Raw genomic sequence first — 21,303 nt, 5'->3', positions numbered from 1 at the left:
AGTCGAGAAATGATTATTTTAAGCGCTTTCTGCAACATTAACTTTGACAGCGAATCAATCACAATTAATACAATTATGCATCTGTATTGCTGAAAAGTTAGAATGAAGATGCTTATAAGAACCAATATTTAACGGTGGTTTAAGTCTATAACAAAGCATCAAGTACTTGGGAGTTTAGGAGCTCCTTATCTGAGATTCCTTTTGTTCCACCCATTGCACCTGCAGTCTGGCAGTGGCCGCCCCTATGGAGTTCCAACATCCTGCCAAATATTGACACATCAGTCCTGTTTTGGAATCTTAGAAGTCTTGGGGCAAATCGTTTTCTTTAGAAAATTATATTTTATGTCAACACAGAAAATCTGTATTCCAGATACGGGTGAGTGAGAAGTGAATATAATGAAAAATAACGAAATAATGCAAGAATTGACGCAAAGCAATTGCAAGAGGCAGAAATAATCCACTTATGAAACATTTGCATGGAAGGTCAAAAGAAAGCATGGTATTGATACAAAGGAATTCAGTCCAACTAGCTTCAGAATTGCAAACCCCCCTAGTTCTACTATCAACTGGTCCTCCAAAATGTTTACATAGATATACTGCATTTTGGTTACAATATATATTGCTTAGAAAGTTTACACATGTATCGTCTGCTTAGAACTACTCACCCTGACCATCATTTTGTATTATAAATGGCCCCCGTCACTATATTTCAATAGGGTAACCATGCTAATGTACGTTCTAGGTGTGTTCTGTATAACTTTAAACGTGCATCGTATATCTCTTATGTTAGTCAATTTTTAAACAACATAAGTCGTTGTTTTCGACATTCCTTTTCTTGCTTTGTTTTTCCCATTACAATCCGCTTTATATTACTACGTTCCACAAGGATTACCATCTGCTTGCTAGTTCAATTTGAATTATGAAGCAGAGTTTTTCTTTTATGACTTTCATGTATGTCAAATTTGCATAATGCACACCCGGCGGTTTTTTGTTGTTGTACACATCGACTTTATTGTTTTTGGCTTCTCACTAATTACATATGTCCTGCTAGTCACCCGGGCTATTTTTGATGCTGATGTTAAAGAAGGGAACACAGAGATGTGAGCTCCTTACCATGTTTGATTTCTAAAGCACTCCGTACATCGCCCTTCTTCGGCTTTCTGCTGCCACAAAGCGTTTTATTTCTTTGGACGTGTAAGTCCTCAACGTCCATTTCTTTTGCTTTGTTGCTTGTGGGCTTGCCACCGACTTGTCTTCCACTTCTAAAGGTTCTTCACCTACTTCCCAATTCTATAACTTTCTTACGGGTTTATTTTATAAGTACTTGATGTCACTGCCCCTTCTTTTGAATCCCTTAATGTTGATTTGTAACCGCTTTCTACTACTGTACTATTGGTGCTCGAATCATTTTTATTTCAATTGGTTTAATTTATTGACCACCATTCACATCCTTTCGGCAGTACAATGCTCAGATGTTTTATTTTGAAGGATTGTAATATTCCAGTGATTTCTAGAGTCAGAGTCTGTAGATTCCACTGTCTTCTAGGGTTTTCTCCTCATAGTATGAGGTGCCTTCGACTGCAAATTCTCTAGTATGATTTCTAAGTGGGGTTAGCCACGCTCTTTTGATGCTACGAAATTTATACGATTAGTATGCTTACACAGTGGGCCTTTAAGTAAGCCCCGATCATCTATTTGTTTATTATTGAGACACTCACATTTGTCTTACGCCAACTACAGTATACTGCACGTGGCAAGGGAACAGCCTACTTAAGGGATTGGCTGGCTTTACTGAGAATGAAAACATTTGTCTTTTGAAAAGGAATATATACACAAAGTAATATATTTCAATATCAATGACAACTATGACATTGTGCACCTTTTCAGGTCAAACTATATTTTTGCTTTTAGCCAAAGTGTTTTTTATTGATAGACGAGAGCCAGGCAGCTTTCTCAACAATAAAGTTTTGCAAAAAACATGAGAAAAACTTAAGTACTGAACAAGCCAATAGGCTCTAATAGTGCTGGTATACTTTGTATGGCTTGCACTTGAGAGCTGCCTGTTCGCACACGCGTTCTCCACGTTGGCACGTATTCTGCATCTACTGTGTTTAACATGCAGTGGTTCTTTTGTAGCTTTCTATTCTGTCTACTTTTGAATTCTGTGAATGTCCTGCTCATTTGCCATGCAATTGCAGGCCTATAAATATAGCCAATGGGATGCAGCATTACTAGCCCTTTCCATATGGTCAAGGTATTTATATTCCATTTCTGCAGACCGCTGCTTTTTTCGACCAGTGCTAAGAATGAAAGCAAACCCCATACGACCATTGTTTTTATTTTAATCATAACATTTCCCATTCTGATCAGAGCAATTTTTTGTGCAAATCCATGAGTCAAATGTGTTTCAATCCAACGTCCTTGTGTTGCAATGCTCTGCATCTCAACCCTGGAAGCTCAGCATTTTCCGATGCAAACTATGACATCACTTATTTTCCCCAATCTATGGGGTTGCAGTATTTTCTATGCCAGTGGATGTGACCACAGCATGTACACAATAGGTACACGCCAACCCACCCTATTCAGGTGGGACAGAACCGATTTCATGATTCCCGCATGTAAAATCCCGATTCCTCTGCGGGCTTCAACTGACAGGGCCTGGTCTTGTAACTGGGACTATGCACTGTAGTAACCTGTTTCTTCAGGCCAGCGCACAGCACTTGCACCAGGCTCTCTGTCTGCACTGCCAGTAACCTGCTCATTCAGGCACGTGCACATCACTCACATCAGGCACTCTCTGTCTTCCACAGCGCCGTCTCCGTGCTCCCGACAGGTAAGGGAAAACACCGTAGCTCTGCGCGTCTAATACCCGATCCTGCAGCAGAAGCCTTGCAAATCCCATACATAACAGTAACCCGATTCAGGATCCAATAGAAGTGAATCGGAAAACACATTCTCACGGTTTCTCTTCTAGAAATCTCCCACTTTTCTCCTCTGAAATGTTTGCACGCAGGTATTTCCTGTATGTAGCAATGGCTTTCCCGGAGGCTTCCAGAAGTCTCCATCCTTGCTCCTGCAGACGCAGTAAGCCCCGCCGCAGTCCGGGGGCACTGACGGGTATGTCCCACCGCACCGGAGCCCGAGATCCGGGTATCAGGCCCGGGAACCTCTCTATGTCTATGCCCGACCGCCCCAGTCCGCTTTCTACTGAGACGGACAGCATGTCAGCTGGAAGCCCGGACTCTAGAGCGCGCCTGTCAGTGACAGGACCTGGAGCTAGAACACCCCGGGGCGGCTGTCAGGAGCCCCGGCACTGCCGGCGGGGGAGGCCCCGGTCAGACAGCCGCTCCGCCCGCCCGGTGGGCCTGTGCCACCCGGCGCTGCACCCCGCGGCCTCCCCCTCATCCGAGGATCCCCGCCCACCCCCGGGCTCTGCCTCCTCCTCGGACCCCACCGCTGCCTTCCCCCCCTGGGGCTGTCAGCGGCGCCCGGCCCACCCCGGAGTCATAACCCCTCCGCACCCACGCTCCCCCCGGGCCAGGCACTCACCGCACCCCACGCGCTGACCCCCGCGGCTCGCTCCCGTAGGGCGGGTGGCACAGGCCCGCCGCTCTCCCCCCGGCTCCACCTTTTCTCCGCCGTGTGTTTATTCTTCCCTCAGAGCTCCGCGGGCGCCATCTTACGATCGGTAGGCCACTCTCGCTCCCTACCCGCGTCCGACCAATCAGAGCGCCGCGCACCGGGGGCGCGCGCCACGTCTCGCGAGAGCCGCGCGCCGCCCAGCGGACAGGCTTAAAGGGGGCTGCGCGCGCGAGGCCAGCCTCTGGGGCCCTGCAGGAAGCGGCGGCGCATGCGCACTGGGTCAGAGTGACAGGCGCTGTCAGAGGGCGGCTGGGTTAGTCCCAGGGCTCCAGGTTTTATGGTATTTATTTATTTTTTTAACATTTTCGTCCGTAGTTATCCATATTTTTTTTTTTTTTTGGGCCATCTTATTAGTATTTACCTATATTTATTCTGTGTTTTGAGAATAAACGACGTCGTGAAAATAGTAGATTTCCACAATTATTTAACTGATCAAGATGCACTCCTACTTTGCTGCCCGTCGTGTTTTAGCAAATTAAGCAGCCAAGTGTAGCACTACAATACACCCGCAGGTAAATATTACCATTATACTTCATATATTCGTTACATGTGCTTGTAGTGAATACATCTCATCCTATTTTTTTTAACCTCCCCCATGCTGCTATCTGCTCAGCTGTTGGCCTGGAATGTATGAACCACAGTATAGTGAGTCACTCACAAGAGGCAATATTTTCCGTATTTTTTTCGATTTTAAAAATAAATACAGACAGGAACCCCATTGTTTTCGGTCTGTATTTATCTAAAAAAAAAAAAACTAAGTAAAAATGTGCGCTTTACTTATACCTGAAGGGCGAAGGGAGAGCCCTGAAAATTTCACTTTTTATTTACATTTATCTCCCCAAAACGGCTCAGTTTACTCCTGTAAACACCACTGAGATGTCAGGCGTCTGTGAATTCTGGTGCAGCTCGCCCATAAAGCAAGGGCGGGTAAGGCACTCCCCTTGGGCCAAGGCCTTGTGTGGTGATGTGAGTTGGCTTTACTCAGGCCTGGCTGTGGGCGGGATGAAGGAATCCCTGCTTGGCCTCAATCCAGTGCTTAATTTGAGCCGGTGGTTGCCGACTTTTTTGTGGGGACCATAACTTGATTACCCACATCAGACATTACCTGAGACCAACAGAGGGGAAAATAAACAAAACAAAAAGACGGAGGAAAAAGAGATACATAAAATCCATCACCAAGGGAGAAAACAGATACTTGTAAGGGTAACATAAGGGGCAGGGAGTGCCTGGTAGTGAATTAAACAGGCCTGAGGTGGATTCAGACTGCACACCCTTGCTGTTTGCACTCTGACATTTTATAGCACCTACCGCAAGTGTATGAGCAGAGCTTTGGCCACCTGCACTTATTATCTTACAAATAAAGCACTACCTCAATCTAAACAATGGTTTACTTTAAACATCATTATTATGTTATTAAGAGAGATACCGTCAGTTATCGTGTGTTTTTATGCTTTGCCATTACTTGGATGGACCACCCCAGTCCAGTTTGTGCATGGGAAGAAGAAGCTCCTGCTGGTTTGTTAAAGTTCAAATGTGATTTGTAGCTTGTAACCGAGACTCAGTATATATTTTTGCTGACACAACAGTATTACAGTTGTTGCTTTGTGCCATCTTTGTTTGGAAAGAACATGCAGCTTGTGTACTTTAGGCTGCCATAACGAAACAATGTTAATCACCAATTTTCCTTGCACATTCATCTGTTTCACTTTATCTTCTGGATAAAAATGGTGTTGGAAACATAGGGATGACTTCACAAAATAATGGGTTGCCCTCCAGCCCATGCCCTTTTGCATTGAGAACATGGCTGTGTGCATGTTTTTTCATTGGGCGTCCATTCCAAAATAGGTCTGTTTTTGGTAGGATCCCCTTCTGTTGTGGACTAGTCCTATGCTCTTGAGAATATGTTTGCTACGATTTGAGCGTGAGAAGGGGAGTTGCACTGCCCAACCTGGAGAGGAATTGAACCCGACTGTCTAAGCTGACACGAATAATGCCCAGTGAAGTGAAAATGTGCAGTAAGGTCTCTTGGAGCTACCAAGTGCCTCAAGTTGTCCAGAACTGAAAGACAAACTATCTCCTATATAAAAAAAAAAATGTTTCCCTTGTTTCCCACCAGACATCTGTAGTGAGCCTGCATAATTCTGGTAAAACTCCACCATGTAACAGGCATGGGTATTGTGCTTAAACTCGGAGACACAAATATCCATTTTGTAGTGTCTTTAATCAGACACACAGCTTTCCACTTAGAAAAGGTTTAGAACATTAATTCTGGTAACCCCCCCCCCTGTTTTTAACCTTGATGTAGGTATCAACAACCATATTAAAATCATAGCAGCAGTACCTATAGCCAGTTTTAACACTCACCCATCCCAATCTTTCACACCACAATGCAGTGGTATATACCTTATACTCTTGGTACAGTTTTGGCATTTGTCAAGAATATCTCCGTCAAAGAGCCCCCTTGAGGGACCATTTGGGCATTGCTGCACCAACACGCTGAGGAACCCACCCAATGATAAAGCATGCCACCTCTGGGTGGGTGAGGGCACTTGCTTCTATTAAGCAGATGCTGTAGGTGACTACGCCTGGACTCTTAGTTGGATTCTATGACCATATATTACTGAACAGTGTACTCTTAGTTGTTTACTAGGAGTGACCCTTTCCTCTGGCAGGAAACAAGAAAACCTGTCACAGTGTCCAGTCCCTGACATCTATGTCCGAATTATAATAAAGAAAAGAATAATTTACAAGTGTGACAAAGTTATGCTAGGGTTAGGTCACACTCTCTGCAAGCCCGCGTCAAACACCACCAGGCAAACCATGACCTGAACCCTCTAGGGAAAAGGAAAAGAGGAAGACCAAGAAACACCTGGCGTTGTGGCTCCCAGCAAGGAGATGGGTTACACCTGGAGTCAGATTTAAAGAAAAGCCCAGGACAGAGATGGCTGGGGAGGCCTGGTTGATGGCTTATACCCCAGGAGTGGTAGTAGGCATAAGTAAGTAACAAAGCCTCTTTGCAGGGTTTGATGAGGATGTGGGGGTAGTAATGTGTGCTGACATGGAAGGTCTATGCAGTTTTACTTGGCACACAGTAATGTATCTATACATAAAATGGAGGTGGCATCCATATGCAGCTTTTTCTACCATCCACTCCTGCATAGATTACTAGAACAGAATTTAATATAAGCTTAGAATGACACATGGCCTAGTTCACATGCTAACATTCTTTTTTATGAGCCCCGAAAGCTGATAAAAACAATTTCTAGGTGAGATACTATACAAGATAGATTGTAAACAATGTCTATCCGGCCTTCGGTTTTGTACTATGTAATGGAAGACCCGTTATGACGAAAAACAAGTGCAAAGAAACAACAAAGGAGGAATCCCCTGGGGGCACGATGGAGAAAAACTTCTCCAGCGGAAAGGAGTGGTTCTGGGGTCACGCCCCACAAGAACCGTGAGAGTCGGGTGAGGAGAACGGATGCGGCGGAGCAGAGCGAGGAATAGAAGCAGATGGGGGAGAAGTCGGCGTGAGAGGAGCAGAGCAAGGAAGAGAAGTAGATACGGAAGAAGCAGACGCTGGGGGAGAAGACACAGGACCCGACCAGAAGAAGCCAGAACCACGTACACGGGTGACAGTGAGGTAAGGAAGGGAAATGAGACCGGCCCAGAGAGCTGAGCGTCCCGGAGAGAGTCATCCCGCGGACAGCCAGTTCCTGGAGGGACGTGACTAGACAAGGTACGGCTGTACTTCAAGAAGGGAAGGCCATTATTTAAGAGAAGTGAGAGGAGAGAGAGAAAGGGAATACGAGCTCCTTTAAAGGTCAAGTTATTCAGAGAATTGTTCTGACTGGTGGTGGAAGAAGTTTAATAGTGAGCACCTGGTTGCTTGAGAAGCACTTCTGAACAGTGAAGGACCATTATTAATTTTGTATACCCCACTTACCTCCACGTACACCTCCCTGGTGACCCCTTTGCCCACCTTATATCTTAGAACCACTTACCTGAAGCCAGTCCATGTTTCTTTGTTCCGTGATTCTGACCCAGGGAGAAAGTTGCCATACAAAGGCGGAAGAGATCTGGAAGGCGCGGGGACTCAGGATCTAACCTAAAGAGACAAGAGAGAAAAGGAAAAACCCAGTATATGAAGTTACTTGTTCCACCTCTTGGACACATTAAAGAAAGATAAATAAACTGGCAAAAAGTCTTAAGAGGGCCTCGTTATTCCATTATATCCCACAACAGACTGCTTCACTCTTTTTAATGTACCACAGTATGTTTTCATTTACAATGAAAATCTAATAACTAGATGTTGTGAGTTTGGCAGAATGATGTGCAATTGCTCAGGAGTACTCATGCACTTTACTGAGTTTTTAGAAATATGGCAGAACAACTAGCATACATTGCTATGCACATTGATCGTAAGATGCGCTATTGTAAATTAGGTGAGGTGGTATAATGTCTTGTGAGCGTCAAGTGCATGAGGTAAGATGCATCACAGTGACACAATTTGAAGATTCTGTTAAGAATAACAAAATCAAAACAAAATTGCATATTATGTGTAATTGTCTGCGTTTTTAATTCGGCCATGATGTTACTTTGGGACCCTTTCCTTAAGGGTAAATGTATTGTAAATAATAGGGGTGGCTGAATGTCTGATAATAGAGTGGGATGTTGGTACATTTTGGGATTATTTCAAATGCATTGTGCTTTTTACTTGTGTTTTTATGACATTTTTATATGATTTAATTAAACGTATATCACACCTTAAATAAAAAGATAATGCTATTTTCAGTTTTTTTTTCTCAGCATCATATTTGTGGATAAATCTCAACCCTCACCCATAAAAGATCTACGCATTTTTTTACTGTCGCCCATATCCTCTAAAACCGCACTTATCTTCTTCTTAAACTATGTGGTGTCTGGTCCCCATCCTTATCGAAGTCTCTGGTATTTGATCCCAGTGAAAGGGAACCCTACTTACATATTTCAGCGCACCGTTTATTTTTGGTTGATAACCATATAAACTTTCAAATGAAACACAATTGACAAAATATTTACACATCCACTCTGATCTTTGGGATTGTCGAGACCGGATACAGCCAGATAAAACACATGGTGATCACAGGTATAGGTAATGAATTGGTGTTTCTGCACTGAATGTGAAAATATGATCGAACGTGGCACAGAAATCAGATACGGCATTCCAGTTTGTTTCTATGATTGCTGCCTTGCACTCCAGAAATCAGGGAGTGCCAAAACTCTGTGCTCACATTAATCCTGTAGTAAAGATTATGCAGAGAGTTTTGCGTAATAGCTCGTTAAGGGCCTCATACGTAGGTTTGGTTACTGGGAGATTGTGTGTCACAATGGCAGAAGGTGTGCTCCGCTCTTTTACAAGGAGAACCAGCATGTTGTTTCTTGTATATTTACACACTGATCAAGTGTGCCATGTGACTAAGTTCCTGATAGCAGATTATATGCATGTTCTTTCCGGGCCTAGTTCTTCACTCTTGATGTCTTCGGTGTTATTATGAAACAGTAGGTGAGATCAGCTGTCTCTCGCAACTTTTTCATTAGAGGAATTGTGGATGAACAATGTGACTCCGGCTATGCATTGAATATTCTTGAACATCTGAACTGTTCAAATTGCTTCTAAACGCTTCGTCCAAGAACAATCTGAACATCTAACTTTGGGTGGTCTCACCTACTCTTTCATAGTAAAATAACAATTCGAGGAACAAACCTCACTTGGTGACTTACCCCTTATATCAAATATGGGCAATGTGTGACGGTAGAGGAGTGTTGGACCTTTAGACCACTTTTTTGAGAAAATTGGTGTGCCTGGCACACGTTACAAGCTGAGACTGGAGCTCAGTGTCCCAAAATACTCCCAAATAATTTTTGAATTTGGGTGAAGGAAATAGATGCAACGCATTAGCGGTTACTTGTTGCTTCGTCTTTGAGAAAGGTTCAAACAGCTGTTCACACAGAAAAAACAGATTTAACTCCTGCTGCAACATATTAATTTAAAAGAAGGCTATTCGTTTTCCATTATTCCAAATAGAAATATGGATGTAAGTATATATTTGCATTGCTGTCTATATCTGCAGTTCCTGCTTGAAGACATGTTGCTACCAACACTACCAGGGTCCCGTTGCAATAATTAGAAATTGACTTACTTTTCGCTTGGAACTATTTACTCAAAAGAAGCAAGGTGGTCTGTGAGCCTGGGACCCTCCAATGTGTTCTGTGAGCCTGGCCCCTCCAAGGTGTTCTGTGAGCCTGGCCCCTCCAAGGTGTTCTGTGAGCCTGGGCCCCTCCAAGGTGTTCTGTGAGCCTGGGCCCCTCCAAGGTGTTCTGTGAGCCTGGGCCCTCCAAGATGTTCTGTGAGCCTCAGGCCCTCCAATGTGTTCTGTGAGCCTGGTTCTGAGCCTGGGCCCTCCAAGGTGTTTTGTGAGCTGGGGCTTATCTGTGAGTCTGGGCCCCTCTAAGGTGTACTGTGAGCCTGGGCCCCTCCAATGTGTTCTATGAGCCTGGGTCCTCCAAGGTGTTCTGTGAGCCTGTGCCCTTCTGTGAGCCTGGGCCCCTCCAAGGTGTACTATGAGCCTGGGTCCTTCAAGGTGTTCTGTGAGCTCGGGCCCCTCCAAGGTGTTCAAGGTGCTCTGTGAGCCTGGGCCCCTCCAAGGTGTTCTGTGAGCTTGGGCCCTTCTGTGAGCCTGGGTCCTCCAAGGTGTTCAAGATGTTCTGTGAGCCTGGGTCCCTGCAAGGTGTTCTGTGAGCTTGGGCCCCTTCAAGGTGTTCTGTGAGCCTGGGCCTCTCCAAGGTGTTCTGTGAGCCTGGGCACCTCCAAGGGGTTCTGCGAGCCTGGGTCCACCAAGGTGTTCAAGTTGTTCTGTGAGCCTGGGCCCCTCCAAGGTAGGTGTTCTGTGAGCCTGTGCCCTTCTGTGAGCCTGGGCCCCTCCAAGGTGTACTATGAGCCTGGGTCCTTCAAGGTGTTCTGTGAGCTCGGGCCCCTCCAAGGTGTTCAAGGTGTTCTGTGAGCTTGGGCCCCTCCGAGGTGTTCTGTGAGCTTGGGCCCCTCCATGGTGTTCAAGGTGTTCTGTGAGCCTGGGCCCCTCCAAGGTGTTCTGTGAGCCAGGGCCCTTCTTTGAGCCTGGGCCCTTCAAGGTGTTCTGTGAGCCTGGGCCCCTCCAAGGTGTTCAAGGTGTTCTGTGAGCCTGGGTCCTCCAAGGGGTTCTGTGAGCCTGAGCCCCTCCAAGGTGTTCAAGGTGTTCTGTGAGCCTGGGTCCTTCAATGTGTTCTGTGAGCTTGGGCCCCTCCAAGGTGTTCTGTGAGCCTGGGCCCCTCCAAGGTGTTCTGTGAGCCTGGGTCCTCCAAGGGGTTCTGTGAGCCTGGGCCCCTCCAAGGTGTTCAAGGTGTTTTGCGTGCCTGTGCCCTTCTGTGAGCCTGGGCCCCTCCATGGTATTCTGTGAGCCTGGGCCCCTCCATGGTATTCTGTGAGCCTGGGCCCCTCCATGGTGTTCTGTGAGCCTGGGTCCTTCAAGGTGTTCTGTGAGCCTGGGTCCTTCAAGGTGTTCTGTGAGCCTGCGCCCCTCTAAGGTGTTCTGTGAGCATGGGCCCTCCTTGGTTTATGTAATAGAAGTAGAAAGGTTTGTGGGGTTTGATAATCCTGTGTTTAAATTTCCACTTAGATGAGTACTCACGCAGGAAAGAACTCATTGGGTTACTCCGAAGCAAAATGAGAATAAACGCTAATTACAATCAAGATAATTGTCTAACTACTTAAAGATCCTTCATATAACCCCCAGCCATTTGAAACTTCGAACTCGTCCACCTTATGTCTCCACCTTAGCACACGCTTATTGCGTTGAGAATTACCCGACCAGATGTTCTTGACGTTCAGCTATTAACAGCCCTGCAATCCTTTCTTCTACACCTCAGGGAATCAAGCTTGTGGGCTGGATTGAGTAGATGGACTTTTCCTTAATTCCACCTCTGCCATAAAGAATGAAACGCTCAGCCTGTTTAAGAAGTAAAAAAAGTGTTACTGAACACCCAGAGGTCGGAGGGACAAAGCATTTGTGACAGATTCCTAACCTAAAATAAAAAGCAGATTTATTGATCATATCCCATTGCGCCATGTGATGCTCACCTGGTAAGTGTGTACTGCCATCGATTAAAAATAAATTCTTCAGAAAGAGGCACAAGGGAAATACATTTGTAGGCATTTTTAAGGCTTAGGCTGTTAATTTCAGATTTGGGGTTTGCATGATGCATGCATTCCTGTTCAGTCTGGCATGCATGCCTAATAGTGCAGTGCAAGAGAGGCTTTGGATCAGTGGGATTGAAAAACACAAGAAACCACAGCTGGAAGGGTGGAGTTAACTGGGACTGCCAAAACAGTTTATATTTATTCATCAGGTTTCAAGCCTTTATAAACCAAACATAAATACACATCACCAAAAACAGCAGTGTATGTGAATAAAACACAACAGCTTTACATTATCAAAAAAAAGAAAGCGTACTTCCGCTAAACTTTATTTGATTATTTATACAATAATCATAAGAGTACAGAATATACGCGGTACGTGTCGGGGAATGTGGGTATTCAGTTTACGCATTGCACTTCTAAATATCTCCCAACCGCTAAGGCCACCAGATTTATTTCTAGAGAGAATAAGTGTAAATGTTTGAACAAAGGTTTGCATTATCATTTTCAATTAATAGTGGTAGTAAATGTCCTCGCCTTTCTTCCTCAAAAAATTGACATGTTGACAATAGGTGGCTCAAGTAGTCAGTGACCCCATTACACTTGTAAGAGTGGTCCTTGGCCATACCTCAAGAGTAATGGCCTTTTGTGAGTAATAAACCCACCCTCATCTTTAAAAACAGTTGATGTAGTAAAGATTGTGAGCATTCATCAAATATTGGACATAACAAAGGACCGCTTTTAATTGCTTAAGTAATTCAGTGACCATTTAATTTAAATATGTTTTCAGCCAAAGTAAAGATCTTTAAAGGTTCAACTTTTTAAACAATATTATTTGCTGATCAAGTATTCTGTATTTCTGGAAGAGACTGAAAAATGAGTCCGGAATCGGATTGCCCCATTTAGGTGAGAATTCAATAAGAGCAGTGAAGATTCAGATAGCACAGGCGCTTCTCGATTCATGGTTGAAGAAGGGCAAGCTTGGCCACAGAGATAGGAATCACTTGAAGTGCTCTATGTTGCAGCTGAGCTGATGCTGGGCTACTGGTCAGTCTGCTCTGCAGATTGGGATGAAATCCTTAGGTGAGGGCTAGTGTCCTTTGGGTGCGATTAATCCAGACTTTTAGACACTCTTGGGTCAGGCAGACCTGGGTGGCTAAATCAGATTTGGCCTCTTGTGTGCCCCGCCACTGGTAGCGGCAAAACTTCTACAGTGGCTACCAACCTGGTTATTTCGGCAACTTCAGCTCTAGTGTCCCTAGATCTAATTCCAGGAGATCAGCCAATTTATCCTTGGGGGTCACTGCTGTTGTTGGATGTTAGGAATCAACTTTTCCCTGAGCCGGGAGCCATAGGTACAGTTCCCACTTTGCTAGCCCAAAGTGCAGCAGGTACAGTCCTTCCTGAGCATGAAGCCTTTCTTTGTGAGGTTCAAGGGCAGCTAGGCAGTCCTTCTTCGATCCTCTCCAATTCCAGCATGACCTGAGGGCCACCAGGGGTGCCATACGTATCCCAGGGAAGTGCCCTGAGGGGACCACTTGGTCACTATCCAATGGGCTATTGGGTCCCCTCCTACCTAGTGATGAAGTTACTGTGAAGTATAGAACCTACCTATCCCAGAGTGCCACATTCTTGCCCCTTTCAAGATGGCACAACCTTTCCTCTGTTGTTCGGAACTTGGTAGCCCACCCTAAACGCCCACAATAGAACCGGTTTGGGGAGAGTTTTCCCTCCTTGACCCTGTCTCCGCTTTGCAAGAACAAAAGGCATACTGCTCCCGCGTGTTGGCCTTATTTCCCTCACAAAGGCAGCTTCATCTTTGAAACTCACCTTTTGGGCTAATACCCTTGAGTGGCTATCCGGGGGGAGGAGGTGACACCTCTCTCTGTGAAAACTGCCTTTGTTCCTGTGTTCAGGAGCCGTTCACACATCTCCCAAGGATGTCAGAAACCTGTCTGTGTGCCAGGGCTTTTGGGAGACCGCTAGGCTAGCTAGGGCATAGAGCAGCAACTCTCTAAAAGTTGTTTACCTTTAATTTTATTAAATTCGACCTGGGCCTGAAGTCAGGTTTAATACCACGATTAATTTGATACCTTACGTGACCTAGGGCCAGATGTAGCAAAGAAACATTTTGCGACTTGCAAATAGCGAGTCATAGCGACTCGCTATTTGCAACTCGCAAAATGTTATGCAGAACAGTGTCTCAGACACCGTCTGCGAGTCGGTATGCGGTCGCAATGACCCACCTCATTAATATTAATGAAGTGGGTCGCAAATTGCGGCCCCATACCGACTATGGGCACTCGCAAACATGGAGGCCGGCTGTAGTCAGCAGACCTCCATGTTCGTGACTGCTTTTAAATAAAGCAGTTTTTTTTTTGTTTTTTTTAAGTGTAGCCCGTTTTCCTTAAAGGAAAACGAGCTGCACTTAAAAAAAATCTGAAACCTTTAGGTTCGGTATTTTTTCAGGGAAGGTAGTGGTCCCTTGGACCACTACCTGCCCTGAAAAAATAATTTGGGGTCCATCCACAAAGAGGAAAGGGTCCCATGGGGACCCCTTCCAATTTGCGAGTGGGTTACCATCCACTTGAAGTGGATGGTAACTGCGACACCATTTGCGACCGCATATGCGGTCGCAAATGGTATTGCATACCACTAGGAATCGCAAATAGGAAGGGAACACCCCTTCCTATTTGCGATTCTGAAATGCATTTTGCGAGTCGGTCTCGACTCGCAGAATGCATTTCTGCATAGGAAAATGCGATTTGCGACTCGCAAACGGCAGTTTTTGCCGTTTGCGACTCGCAAATCCTTTCCTACTTCTGGCCCCTAGTGTGGGAGTCCCATTCAGGAGTTAGCCTGGTTGGAATACCAATTGTTACTCTGTGTTAGCCAATGAGGCTACTAACTTTATCCACAACAAAACAACAATTTGTAAGTGTTGCTGTTAAGCCATATAAAAAATGCATGTCTTACTTAACAAAATACAGCTCCCTGTAATAAGGCTCCATAGGTCTTCCTTAGTTGAGACTTATAGTGTCAAGGGATAGGCTGGCTTTGCCATTGGACTGAATGGCACGTTGAACTGGCAGTGAAAACACTTTCCTTTTACTCTGCAGTGGCAGGCTGAGGGCCATTTTGTACCTTGACACTTACGCTGTAAAACAGCCATGAGCAGCACCAGCCACGGCTGCAGTGACAGTCCCAGTTTCTGGGATAAGGACAACTCCTGGACACGTGTGCTGTAACAAAGCCACGTCCAGCACCAGCCAGGACTGCAGTGACAGCACCAGTGCCTGGGACCAGGAGCAGCTCCAGGACACTTGTATTGTGTGTAACACAGCCATGCACAGCACCAGCCAGGGCCACGGTGACAGTGCCTGTGACCAGAGGCATCTCCTGGTCATGTGTGCTGTAACACAGCCATGTGCAGCACCAGCCAGGGCCGCAGTGACGGCCCCAGTGCCTGTGACCAGAGGATCTCCTGGTCATTTGTGCTGTAGCACAGCCGTGCTCGGCACCAGCCAGAGCTGCAGTGACGGCCCCAGTGCCTGCGACCAGGGGCAGCTCCTGGTCATGTGTGCTGTAACACAGCCATGTGCAGCACCAGCCAGGGCTGCAGTGACGTCCCCAGTGCCTGTGACCAGAGGCAGCTCCTGGTCATGTGTGCTGTAGCACAGCCATGTGCAGCACCAGCCAGAGCTGCAGTGACGGCCCCAGTGCCTGCGACCAGGGGCAGCTCCTGGTCATGTGTGCTGGAGCACAGCCGTGCTCAGCACCAGCCAGAGCTGCAGTGACGGCCCCACTGCCTGGGACCAGGGGCAGGTCCTGGTCATGTGTGCTGTAGCACAGCCATGTGCAGCACCAGTCAGAGCTGCAGTGACGGCCCCAGTGCCTGGGACCAGGGTCATCTCCTGGTCATGTGTGCTGTAACACAGCCGTGCTCAGCACCAGCCAGAGCTGCAGTGACGGCCCCACTGCCTGGGACCAGGGACAGCTCCTGGTCATGTGTGCTGTAGCACAGCCATGTGCAGCACCAGCCAGAGCTGCAGTGACGGCCCCACTGCCTGGGACCAGGGGCAGCTCCTGGTCATGTGTGCTGTAACACAGCCATGTGCAGCACCAGCCAGGGCCGCAGTGACGTCCCCAGTGCCTGCGACCAGGGGCAGCTCCTGGTCATGTGTGCTGTAACACAGCCGTGCTCAGCACCAGCCAGAGCTGCAGTGACGGCCCCACTGCCTGGGACCAGGGGCAGCTCCTGGTCATGTGTGCTGTAGCACAGCCATGTGCAGCACCAGCCAGGGCCGCAGTGACGGCCCCAGTGCCTGTGACCAGAGGCATCTCCTGGTCATGTGTGCTGTAGCACAGCCGTGCTCAGCACCAGCCAGAGCTGCAGTGACGGCCCCAGTGCCTGCGACCAGGGGCAGCTCCTGGTCATGTGTGCTGTAACACAGCCATGTGCAGCACCAGCCAGGGCTGCAGTGACGTCCCCAGTGCCTGTGACCAGAGGCAGCTCCTGGTCATGTGTGCTGTAACACAGCCGTGCTCAGCACCAGCCAGAGCTGCAGTGACGGCCCCACTGCCTGGGACCAGAGGCATCTCCTGGTCATGTGTGCTGTAACACAGCCATGTGCAGCACCAGCCAGGGCAGCAGTGACGTCCCCAGTGCCTGCAACCAGGGGCAGCTCCTGGTCATGTGTGCTGTAACACAGCCATGTGCAGCACCAGCCAGGGCCACGGTGACAGTGCCTGCGACCAGGGGCAGCTCCTGGTCATGTGTGCTGTAACACAGCCATGTGCAGCACCAGCCAGGGCCGCAGTGACGTCCCCAGTGCCTGCGACCAGGGGCAGCTCCTGGTCATGTGTGCTGTAACACAGCCATGTGCAGCACCAGCCAGGGCCGCAGTGACGTCCCCAGTGCCTGCGACCAGGGGCAGCTCCTGGTCATGTGTGCTGTAACACAGCCGTGCTCAGCACCAGCCAGAGCTGCAGTGACGGCCCCACTGCCTGGGACCAGGGGCAGCTCCTGGTCATGTGTGCTGTAGCACAGCCATGTGCAGCACCAGCCAGGGCCGCAGTGACGGCCCCAGTGCCTGTGACCAGAGGCATCTCCTGGTCATTTGTGCTGTAGCACAGCCGTGCTCAGCACCAGCCAGAGCTGCAGTGACGGCCCCAGTGCCTGCGACCAGGGGCAGCTCCTGGTCATGTGTGCTGTAACACAGCCATGTGCAGCACCAGCCAGGGCTGCAGTGACATCCCCTGTGCCTGTGACCAGAGGCAGCTCCTGGTCATGTGTGCTGTAGCACAGCCATGTGCAGCACCAGCCAGAGCTGCAGTGACGGCCCCAGTGCCTGCGACCAGGGGAAGCTCCTGGTCATGTGTGCTGGAGCACAGCCGTGCTCAGCACCAGCCAGAGCTGCAGTGATGGCCCCACTGCCTGGGACCAGGGGCAGGTCCTGGTCATGTGTGCTGTAGCACAGCCATGTGCAGCACCAGTCAGAGCTGCAGTGACGGCCCCAGTGCCTGGGACCAGGGGCATCTCCTGGTCATGTGTGCTGTAACACAGCCGTGCTCAGCACCAGCCAGAGCTGCAGTGACGGCCCCACTGCCTGGGACCAGGGACAGCTCCTGGTCATGTGTGCTGTAGCACAGCCATGTGCAGCACCAGCCAGAGCTGCAGTGACGGCCCCACTGCCTGGGACCAGGGGCAGCTCCTGGTCATGTGTGCTGTAACACAGCCATGTGCAGCACCAGCCAGGGCCGCAGTGACGTCCCCAGTGCCTGCGACCAGGGGCAGCTCCTGGTCATGTGTGCTGTAACACAGCCGTGCTCAGCACCAGCCAGAGCTGCAGTGACGGCCCCACTGCCTGGGACCAGGGGCAGCTCCTGGTCATGTGTGCTGTAGCACAGCCATGTGCAGCACCAGCCAGGGCCGCAGTGATGGCCCCAGTGCCTGTGACCAGAGGCATCTCCTGGTCATGTGTGCTGTAGCACAGCCGTGCTCAGCACCAGCCAGAGCTGCAGTGACGGCCCCAGTGCCTGCGACCAGGGGCAGCTCCTGGTCATGTGTGCTGTAACACAGGCATGTGCAGCACCAGCCAGGGCTGCAGTGACGTCCCCAGTGCCTGTGACCAGAGGCAGCTCCTGGTCATGTGTGCTGTAACACAGCCGTGCTCAGCACCAGCCAGAGCTGCAGTGACTGCCCCACTGCCTGGGACCAGAGGCATCTCCTGGTCATGTGTGCTGTAGCACAGCCATGTGCAGCACCAGTCAGGGCCGCAGTGACGTCCCCAGTGCCTGTGACCAGAGGCATCTCCTGGTCATGTGTGCTGTAGCACAGCCATGTGCAGCACCAGTCAGGGCCGCAGTGACGTCCCCAGTGCCTGTGACCAGAGGCATCTCCTGGTCATGTGTGCTTTAGCACAGCCATGTGCAGCACCAGCCAGAGCTGCAGTGACGGCCCCAGTGCCTGCGACCAGGGGCAGCTCCTGGTCATGTGTGCTGTAGCACAGCCGTGCTCAGCACCAGGCAGGGCCGCAGTGACGGCCCCACTGCCTGGGACCAGGGGCAGCTCCTGGTCATGTGTGCTGTAGCACAGCCGTGTGCAGCACCAGCCAGAGCTGCAGTGACGGCCCCAGTGCCTGCGACCATGGGCAGCTCCTGGTCATGTGTGCTGTAGCACAGCCGTGCTCAGCACCAGCCAGAGCTGCAGTGACGGCCCCACTGCCTGGGACCAGGGGCAGGTCCTGGTCATGTGTGCTGTAGCACAGCCATGTGCAGCACCAGTCAGAGCTGCAGTGACGGCCCCAGTGCCTGGGACCAGGGGCATCTCCTGGTCATGTGTGCTGTAACACAGCCGTGCTCAGCACCAGCCAGAGCTGCAGTGACGGCCCCACTGCCTGGGACCAGGGGCATCTCCTGGTCATGTGTGCTGTAACACAGCCATGTGCAGCACCAGCCAGAGCTGCAGTGACGGCCCCACTGCCTGGGACCAGGGGCAGCTCCTGGTCATGTGTGCTGCAGCACAGCCATGTGCAGCACCAATCAGGGCTGCAGTGACGGCCCCAGTGCATGGGACGAGAGGCAGCTCCTGGTCATGTGTGCTGTAACACAGCCATGTGCAGCACCAGTCAGGGCCACGGTGACAGTGCCTGTGACCAGAGGCATCTCCTGGTCATGTGTGCTGTAACACAGCCGTGCTCAGCACCAGCCAGAGCTGCAGTGACGGCCCCACTGCCTGGGACCAGGGGCAGCTCCTGGTCATGTGTGCTGTAACACAGCCATGTGCAGCGCCAGCCAGAGCTGCAGTGACGGCCCCACTGCCTGGGACCAGGGGCAGCTCCTGGTCATGTGTGCTGTAGCACAGCCATGTGCAGCACCAGTCAGGGCTGCAGTGACGGCCCCAGTGCATGGGACGAGAGGCAGCTCCTGGTCATGTGTGCTGTAACACAGCCATGTGCAGCACCAGTCAGGGCCACGGTGACAGTGCCTGTGACCAGAGGCATCTCCTGGTCATGTGTGCTGTAACACAGCCGTGCTCAGCACCAGCCAGAGCTGCAGTGACGGCCCAACTGCCTGGGACCAGGGGCAGCTCCTGGTCATGTGTGCTGTAACACAGCCATGTGCAGCACCAGTCAGGGCTGCAGTGACCGCCCCAGTGCATGGGACGAGAGGCAGCTCCTGGTTGTAGCAGGCAGGTCCCGGCCGTCTCTGCTTTAACACATCCATGTGCAGTGCCAGCCCCAGTGCCTGGACCAGGGGCAGCTCCTGGGTGCAGCGGGCAGGCCCCGGCCATCTCTGCTTTAACACCGCCAGGGCTGCAGTGCCAGCCTCAGTGCCTGGGACGAAGAGCAGCTCCTGGGTGCAGCAGGCCCCGGCCGTCTCTGCTTTAACACCGCCAGGGATGCAGTGCCAGCCCCAGTGCCTGCACCAGGGGCAGCTCCTGGGTGCAGTAGGCAGGCCCCGGCCATCTCTGCTTTAACACCGCCAGGGCCGCAGTGCCAGCCTCAGTGCCTGCACCAGGGGCAGCTCCTGGGTGCAGTAGGCAGGCCCCGGCCATCTCTGCTTTAACACCGCCAGGGCTGCAGTGCCAGCCTCAGTGCCTGGGACGAAGAGCAGCTCCTGGGTTCAGCAGGCCCCGGCCATCTCTGCTTTAACACAACCAGGGCTGCAGTGCCAGCCCAAGTGCCTGCACCAGGGGCAGCTCCTGGGTGCAGCGGGCAGGCTCCGGCCGTCTCTGCTTTAACACATCCATGTGCAGTGCCAGCCCCAGTGCCTGCACCAGGGGCAGCTTCTGGGTGCAGCGGGCAGGCCCCGGCCGTCTCTGCTTTAACACAGCCAGGGATGCAGTGCCAGCCCCAGTGCCTGGACCAGGGGCAGCTCCTGGGTGCAGCAGGCAGGCCCCGGCCATCTCTGCTTTAACACATCCATGTGCAGTGCCAGCCTCAGTGCCTGGACCAGGGGCAGCTCCTGGGTGCAGCAGGCAGGCCCCGGCCATCCCTGCTTTAACACATCCATGTGCAGTGCCAGCCCAAGTGCCTGCACCAGGGGCAGCTCCTGGGTGCAGCGGGCAGGCCCCGGCCATCTCTGCTTTAACACATCCATGTGCAGTGCCAGCCTCAGTGCCTGGACCAGGGGCAGCTCCTGTGTGCAGCGGGCAGGCCCCGGCCATCCCTGCTTTAACACCGCCGTGCGCCACTGCTCAGCCTCAGTGCCTGGACCAGGGGCAGCTCCTGGGTGCAGCAGCCAGGCCCCGGCCATCCCTGCTTTAACACATCCATGTGCAGTGCCAGCCTCAGTGCCTGGACCAGGGGCAGCTCCTGGGTGCAGCAGGCAGGCCCCGGCCATCCCTGCTTTAACACATCCATGTGCAGTGCCAGCCTCAGTGCCTGGACCAGGGGCAGCTCCTGGGTGCAGCAGGCAGGCCCCGGCCATCCCTGCTTTAACACATCCATGTGCAGTGCCAGCCTCAGTGCCTGGACCAGGGGCAGCTCCTGGGTGCGCCGGCCATCCCTGCTTTAACACATCCATGTGCAGTGCCAGCCTCAGTGCCTGGACCAGGGGCAGCTCCTGGGTGCAGCAGGCAGGCCCCGGCCATCCCTGCTTTAACACATCCATGTGCAGTGCCAGCCTCAGTGCCTGGACCAGGGGCAGCTCCTGGGTGCAGCAGGCAGGCCCCGGCCGTCTCTGCTTTAACACAGCCAGGGATGCAGTGCCAGCCCCAGTGCCTGGACCAGGGGCAGCTCCTGGGTGCAGCAGGCAGGCCCCGGCCATCCCTGCTTTAACACATCCATGTGCAGTGCCAGCCCCAGTGCCTGGACCAGGGGCAGCTCCTGGGTGCAGCGGGCAGGCCCCGGCCATCCCTGCTTTAACACATCCATGCGCAGTGCCAGCCTCAGTGCCTGGACCAGGGGCAGCTCCTGGGTGCAGCGGGCAGGCCCCGGCCATCC

General features: G+C 50.9%; 1 protein-coding gene across 1 annotated transcript in view; it reads right to left on the bottom strand.

Annotated features, from left to right (window-relative positions):
* QRICH1 (glutamine rich 1) overlaps positions 1-3,760 on the bottom strand; it is a 259,056-nt gene extending 255,296 nt beyond the window's left edge. The window contains exon 1 of the mRNA XM_069206198.1: positions 3,550-3,760. The gene's annotated coding sequence lies outside the window, so the exon portion shown is untranslated. The remainder of the gene's footprint in view (positions 1-3,549) is intronic.
* Positions 3,761-21,303: the final 17,543 nt, after the last annotated feature.

The sequence above is a fragment of the Pleurodeles waltl genome, chromosome 9 (assembly GCF_031143425.1).
Source record: "Pleurodeles waltl isolate 20211129_DDA chromosome 9, aPleWal1.hap1.20221129, whole genome shotgun sequence".
Taxonomy (NCBI): domain Eukaryota; kingdom Metazoa; phylum Chordata; class Amphibia; order Caudata; family Salamandridae; genus Pleurodeles; species Pleurodeles waltl.
Note: the sequence above shows the minus strand (reverse complement) of the source record. Positions and strands in the feature narration are given on the sequence as shown.